This window comes from Crinia signifera, chromosome 7 (genome assembly GCF_055691185.1).
Source record: "Crinia signifera chromosome 7, ASM5569118v1, whole genome shotgun sequence".
In the NCBI taxonomy this organism is placed as follows: domain Eukaryota; kingdom Metazoa; phylum Chordata; class Amphibia; order Anura; family Myobatrachidae; genus Crinia; species Crinia signifera.
The window spans coordinates 35126058-35134216 of NC_139223.1; the positions used below are offsets into that span (position 1 = coordinate 35126058).

The window sequence follows — 8159 nt, forward strand, 5'->3', positions numbered from 1 at the left end:
GGAGCAGGTAAGGGCTGTACTAGGTTCTGCAATGTAAGCAAAGTGTTCATTGGTCTGTAAGATGCTCACTTACCTATACTGTATTCGGTCTTGTATTTTTTCCCCCACAGAATAAAATAACATCCTTGCCAGACGTCAGCATCCAAAGTTCCCTGTTCAATGCCATTTATTCTCAACTCTCAACCCAATTCACTGTATTTACCAATGCCCAGTGGACGGACTATTGGCAGGGCAAATTGAGTCTGTTTCTTTCAAGCATCACTGAGAGCCAAATCAGGCAGATACCAAACAGCATCAACTGCAACGCCTTCCAAACCATGTAAGGATAAAACACTGTAGTATATTTCTATACATATTGGTGTACTGTGCTTTGTAACAAAGACTGTGGGCGGGATCTTTTACCATCCGCAGCCCCTTACTGCTCCCCCTCCCCCCGGCTACAGCATTGATACTAATCGCATAATCTCTAACATATGGGATTATTATCGCAAAGGGCAGCTCTTGCGATTAGAGCTGCCGTTTGCGAAGCAGCCGGCTGGGGGTGAGCGGGTCCCCGTGGCTCTCCCCCTCCTCCTGTGCCCAGCAGCCTCCTGTTCAGACAGCTGCAGGATCTATAGGGTGTCTTCTCATCCTCCCTGCACCCAGGAAGGGGGGGGGGGGAAGATCAGTTTAGGGTGGCGGGGACCGCGAAGAGAAGCCCATTTGCTGGCGATACCCCCCGGCGCGGCGGTTACCCGGCATGCAGGCTTTAGAGCATACAAAAATGTGGTCAAACCCCATAACAGGGGTTTTACCGCATTTTTGCTTTAGCGCATCCCGCCCTGTGTATTCTAGGGATTTATGCGAACAGGACAACTGTAACAACTCATGTCGACCTTCCCATTGTCGACCTAATGTTTGTGTCAACCTTCCATACCTGTCGATCTTAGCCACGTTGACATATTTCAGTTGTAGACAGCCCTGTTGACCTTCAGTGGTCAACCCAATGCATGTCAACTTAAAGAGGGTCGGCCCAATGACCCGTTCCCCTGGGGTGGAGGAGAGGCGTTTGTCGGGGGATTAGCAGAATGGTTCGGAGGGAAGGAGTACATAGAAAGATGAGGTGAGTCTGTGAGGAATGGTCTAAGACTTTGTAAGTGAGAAGATGAGTTTATCTTGGAATCTAAACAGATTTCAAATGGCAAGATAGGAAAGATAGACGAGCAGCAGAGATAAGAATAGCATGAAGTGGCGAGGGGTGAGAGAGGGGGGTGTTGTTGGGGTACAGATAGAACAAAAGGTTTTACTGGGCAAAAGAACATGCAATAATCTGCAGATAGGGGGTAATGTTCCAGTTTGGGACACCTGACTGGGGTCCCTAATGCCCAGGGTCACTTTATAGTGGCATAGGCTCTCTGCCCACCTAACATGCACCACAAACCTGAGGCCATACTGCACCTATAGCTTAGTGCACAACAACTCTGGTGGTCTAGTGAGGATTAAGTAAGTGAAGGTGGCAGAAGCCAATACCGTAACGCTGGTAGAGGCTACACCGGGATCTTTGTTTAGTCGTTTTCCTTCCCAGCACTGCAGCAGTCCCCGGTCCTCAGCTACTGTACTTGCTTTGTCTGCTGGCCCCGTCCTGGCCAACAGCACCTCCTCTTCCCCCAGGGCTTTTTCTGTGACCGGACCTTCAATCTTTTTTTTCTTCAGTAGGTCTTTTTTGATCCCTCTCTACTCCTCACAGTATTCTTAATTTAATTTTGATCGTGAGCAAATCACTGTTCACGGACCGGCAGCCAATCAGGCGCAATCCCACAGCCACCACCGATTGGCTAACAGTCAATATTCCCTCCCTCAAGTATGGGTATAATACTTTTTTTATGTGTTAAATTTGTAGAACTTGAATAATTTATATGCAGCGCAAAAAAACGTCTTCCAGAGAACTTGCTGATTTAATTATTTCTCTTTTCCGAACATTCAGAGTATCCGCTCTTGGCAATCAATACAACGTTCTCTCAGAAGACCTACGCCAAACAATCTATAACAAGACAAAGGCCTACCTTACAGCTCAAAGAAAAACCGCTGGTAAGCCGGCATGTAATCCTCTTCCCGTTTCTGTGATCATCATGAACACACTAGGGCTATTTGTTATATCTTATGTTCCATTTGTAATTGTTACAGGATCAGCATGTCCCTCAAGTTCAGGAAACAGTGGTGCGTGGCTCACCACCAACCTGGGGGCATTCAGCTCATATGCCAGCATTGGAGACATACTTGCAATAAACCCTGGGTTCCAAGTTGTAAGTATACTGTGCCATTAACAAATGTTGTGCCGAGAGTGGTCTGATCGCTGGCTGGAAAATAACCCAGTGCGCACACACTGAGCAATTTTCACAATCAGAGCTCACCTCTCATTGCCCGGACATACACACTAGGTGGTTTCGAGCTGAAAGCAGCTCAAAACACCCAAAGTGAGCTGCCTTCCGCTCAAAATCACACAGTCTGCATGGGCCTTTAGACTCCTCCTTACCCTACCAGACTGACAGCCAAGCGACACACCCACCGTGCCGTTGTGCTTTACAATAGGAGACAGTGATACAACAAACTGGGTATTTACAGACAGTGAAAGGTATGAGGGCCCTGCTCGCAAGCTTACAATCTATATGGAAATAGACATTGATACACAAGGATGTATATTCTTTATTGCATAAAATCCACCAGAATGCAAAGGTTCCTGGTGTGCTGTATGATGCAGTGACCCAGCAGTTTGGCCAAGGATCAGGAGGATGGAAAATGTGAAAAAGAAAGAGAGAGGATATGTGTGGCCTGTACAGTGGGGATGTGATTAGATAGGAACGGTATATGAAGGTTAGGTGGCTGGCCTTATTAAGGGAGTCCCTCATAGGTGCTCTGGTTAATCAGGTACATGCTTTCAGCTGCATCAGGCTGCATGGGAGCAATGCATGCAAGACACACATTTAATATCCTCCTTATACATTATGTATTGTATATGGCTTCCCTGGGTTTATCAGCTAAATTAACCTGGTTCCTCTGTAGTACACTGCCTCTATTGCCAAAATACATACATATATATGACCCAGACAGACAGATAGATAGATAGATAGATAGATAGATAGATAGATAGATAGATAGATAGATAGATAGACATAAAAAAGATGTCAATAGAAATCCAAAAGAATTCCTTGTCAAAGCAATGTCATATACTATATGCTCCGGAGTGTCGTAGTATTATCTTTTGTATAATGATTTCCCTTTCTGTGATTGGCAGACTTCTGCTGTCCAATACCTGACCGCGGAGCAGCTGGGCTCATACATAGCAAGCACCAGTATCTTGTCAGACCAGAACACCATCACTACGGTCTTGAATGGAATAAGCAGTGAAAATATCGGCGCATTTCTAGATACATTTAATGCCGCCTCTAGCCAGGTAACCATTTCTTCAACCATGTTAAGCCTTTCATGCAAACATACTCTGCCGTTTCTTTAGCATGCCACAATATAAAACAGGTTATGTCCACACTTGATAATGGACACTTCATATAATGGCCTCTGCTTCCCTATTCCAGAATGGCATCACGGCAATAACCAATTTACAAGTACAAAACGTATTTTTGGGAGAAATCTTCTGCAAGCTGTCTTCCGCCTTCTCCTCATTCACTGTTCAAGATTATATCAACTGGTTCCAAGGAAGACTGACATTACTCGCTGGTTCCATCAATACTAGGGCTCTGGACTCCATACCGGTTGATATAAGCTGTGACTCTCTGGCTGCAATGTAAGACAAATGTTTTAATGCAGTATAATATATTGCGACTTCTGGTGTCATAACAATGGGGGTTATTCAGACCGGATCGCATGACTGCTACTACTACCTGCGATCAAGTATACGCCACCCCGCCAGAGTGAAATCCCGCCCTGGGCAAGGCTGCTATAAGCCTGTGAAAATGTAGCAGCCCTGGAATTGGGCATACGTACTGTAAGCCATACACATGCGCATCTATCTGTAATCAGATCTGAATAACCCCCAATATTACAAATCTTACAAAGCTGTAGTTGTTTCATGTACGAATTTGTATTAGAATGGCTCACAGACAATGGCCGTGATACTATAAGAGACGATGTTTGCAGCTCCGATAAAGTCGATCTAACTCGGACACTAGAATTTCAGATTTTTTTCGGAACTCTGCCAATGGTGCACAACTTTTACGCTAAATATGCAAATCAGACTCAACTTCTGGCAATTTTTAGACCAGAAAGTGTCCGAATGTGACACTTGCAGGCCAGGAAGTAATGGGCAACGAGTTAGCAAGTCTCACTCAAAACAGCTCCATAAAGTCAGTCCTAATTATTGTTGGTATGTTTTGATGAATTATAATCAGCAATGGTTAAATTAACTTACAAGTACAAAATTAGTGCACATTTGTAATCAATAAACCTTTAAAAAAATATTTCTAACCTAAAAATGCAAAAATATACTTTGATTTGTCAAAATAGCTCAATAGTATTTGCATAATTGTCAATTCGCAGCCTTGGGTGCGGGGGAGAAATCAGCGCTCGTTGATCTGAGAAACCTCTATGGTGTCTCTGATCTGGGAGCACCCTGTGCAGGAAGTAGGCGGGCAGCTAACACCCGCTGACCTCAGCTGCCCGTCCTTCCCGCCTCCACGGCAGCGGGCTATTTACATGGGAATGCTCAGCATTCTAGGTGTGAGCTGGACGGCCAACATGAAGTTTGCCGTGCCCGCTCGCACCCTGCGTCCGCACATGCGCAGAAAAGTGTCAGAGCATATGCAAACGCGCGGGGGACCGATGAGATTAGAATAAGGTTAATTGTCTGTGAGCTAATCCCCACTTGAACAAGTCTTAGCTTCACAAGATTCACTCCTAACATCTCTTCTGTATCCAACAGTGTGGGGGGTCTAACAACAGTGGCCAATCCTCAGTATCCCGATGATGTATACAACTTCATAAAATCAGTTCTACAGAATCAACAATCGAGAAAAGGTAAGGTGGAAATGATTCAGACGCCCCCCCCCCCCCAGCCGATGGTTTGGTCTGCGGATGCGCACATATGAGCATGTGCAGACCCTCTGAGTGAACACCTTCAGCGAGTTTCACACTTGCCGGGCCGTTTGCTCCATAGTGGGAGGAGTCAGGGCTGGTGGTTGCCTGGAGCAAGGAACACCCAACATTTTATGGGCGTGTCCATGAAAAATGCTGGGCAGTCCCCTGCACATTAAGGTGTGTCGATGCCTGCTTGGGGCAGGCGGCTGATGTCACATGACGTCAGCGCACACCCAGAATTCGGCCATCTCCGGCCACGGTAAAAGTCAGTCTAGACTGACTTTTATCTGCGAACGGGATAAAAATTGTTCTGTCGGTGACCATCGAATGATTTTTTGCCTGTGTGGACTCATGCAAGGGAAGGGGGGCGGGGGAGGGCGGGGGGGGGGGGGCACATTTCCTTTAGGGGCCCATCCACCAGCCAAGACTCCACTATATTTATATGAAATGATAGATCTTGCATGTGTTGGATCATTTGATAAACTCTCAACAAATATAATGTAATAACATTTATATCCAGGTTCTGCCTGCACCGGTGGCGGACTGGACTCTAGAGCATGGGTACTTAAATATTTTGGCGTGTACATTACTTACGCATCATGGAGCGAGATCATTGCGCTGTACCCAACTATCCAAGTGGTGAGTTGTGTGGATTTCCTTTATCTTTGTGTTACAACCTTCTCTGATGATTGTGTTTCACCATCGGGTAGTATTTAAAGAAGCCGCATTAGTGGCGGAACAATGGAAGCAGTCAGGAAAGCTCATTACAGTACAGAAGCTGCAGGAGTTCTTGGCCAAAGAGGGTGCAATGTCATTGGATGTAATGCAGTCAGGTGACACATCACATCAAAATATCCCATGTTCACAAAACAATTCCTCCTGCATTAGCCTATCCTGTTCAATAGCATTAAATGATATAGGTGGGATTGCGACTCCGTCCTAAATTCAAATAAGGGAGCAACACCAACTGCCAGTGAGTCCATTTGGAATGGCAGTTGGTGTGGCTCCACATATTTGAATTTTGAACTGTTCTGCAGTGCCCCCTCTGGAGCTGCCACTGCTGACAACCTGCTGTATATACATCAGGATTCTGAGGCCATCTACTAATCCAAATATATCTCCTTAAGAGACTGATTTAAAGGTGCATGCAAAGAGTCTCAGAATCAGGTGCATTGCAGATAGGTGTGCACATGACATATATGGTCACCAGGATAACACTGTCTAGATCAACGGTTATGAGATCAACCAATTGACAGTGACAAGAGAAAGATTCAAGTGGTAGATCGACGGATATGAGGTTGACATGAGTTTTTCATGTTGGTTTGGTGCGGCCCAACTTGGTTCATACTTTACTATCCAAGTAGGCATAGAGTTAGATTATGATAGTGTGTCCAAAGCATTGTGAGGGGACACTGTGCACATATACAGTGTCCACAGGGACATTCGGCACCATAAAAACATGAAAAAAATCATGTCGACGTGGTGACTGTCGACCACATGTCGATCAACCACTTGCGTCTAACTCCCATCACTGCTAATGTACACGCCACCGACTATCTCTAGGCATCTAGACCCCATTACTGTCGAACTAGACAGCATCGTTTAACCATAAAATGAAAGCTATCGATAGCCAGTTGCATATTTAGAATGGGTGTAGGATACAAACGGAACCCTGGGTCCAATGGGGGCTGCACTGTACACCATGCGCCCATTTCTTGAATTCTTACCCCTCTGGAGTCCCTTGCAGATGGCAACAGTGCAGCACAAATCACTGAGAAAATGGGGTGGCGGCCATTTTCTTGGTGTTTCGCGCATGCACAGTAGGAAAATCATCAGGAAAATGGCGCCATTGATGGATACTGAACCTCCTCTCTTAATGCGCACAGGGCAACTGCTTCTCTGTATATACACTATTTATGGCCTAATTCAGCATTGATTGCTAATCAGAGATTTGCAGTAGACTGCGAGAAGAAAGCTCCCGCAAGTCCATTCGCAATTTCTGAAACATCAAAGAGACTTTGCCATCTGTGCAATTGTGAGTAGGTGTGAGGCTTCCCCTAAACTGTGACTGAGATAGTGTGGAAGTGGTCATCACTGACATCACAGGGAAATGGTCATTGCTGACATCACATGCTGAATTAGGCCCTTAATAACAAGATATATTATAGGTCAACCAACCAATAGCAGCAACCGTTATGATTTTTGTAATAAATACAATGTCTTCTCAATGTTTATCTTCTAGGTGGGAATTTCAGACTTGTTGACCAATGTCCAGGTGGCCACCGCGACCTCAAGCGTTGTCATTATTAGTAATGCCACAGCAGTCAACCAGCTGGTGCTCGGCTTTAGCGGGGACACAGATGGCTTTCTCACCTACATAGACACACTGAGACTCAGTATATTACAGGTGAGGATATGAATACACTTACAAGATTGACCCGTGGACCTAGGTCAGTGCCAGTCTAAATGGGGCACTGAAAAAAACCTGGGTCAATTTTCCTGGGAATCCTACCCAGAGTGGAACACGGGAAGGAACCGGGTAATGAGATGCTCTTGTCTCCCAGCGCTGGCCCAGGACCCGTCCCTGGTGACGTCAAACACCCCCCCCACCCTTCCCGGCATTATGACGGGTCGGGATCGGGAGATGAGTCTAAAGGGGTCACAAGCCAGGTCGTACCCAGCTTGGAGCCTGGCCGACAATCCCGGGTGTGACCTAGCTTGTCGTTATAAAAAGAGTACAAGCAGAGCATTTGATATATGGGTCTTGGAACTCCATTATTTCAGATAAAATGCTCTACTTTTACGTAACAATTCTCTGTAATGCCCAAGAATTTATACACATATGTAACTTTCTCTTCAATCTTATTTCAGAATCCAAGTTTATTGACCACTAAAGTGAGAGACAGCCTCTTAATGAGCGTTGCGGACTTCGTGTTCCCACAATTCACCGTCTTTTCGAATGACCAAGTCCAGAATTGGATTACAAAAATCGGGTTCCTCCTTCCCAGCATCAATTCCACCATCTTGGATAACATACCAAACGACATTTCATGCAAACAGTATCAGATAATGTGAGTAAACCAATCTCACAA

The 8159-nt window shown here is 45.5% G+C and overlaps 1 long non-coding RNA gene across 1 annotated transcript; it reads left to right on the plus strand.

Annotated features, from left to right (window-relative positions):
* The first annotated feature begins 2176 nt into the window (after positions 1–2176).
* Positions 2177–3751, plus strand: LOC146019418 (uncharacterized). Its single transcript, XR_014450535.1, has 3 exons — positions 2177–2282; positions 3272–3430; positions 3570–3751. It is a non-coding gene; the product is annotated as an uncharacterized LOC146019418 (long non-coding RNA).
* Positions 3752–8159: the final 4408 nt, after the last annotated feature.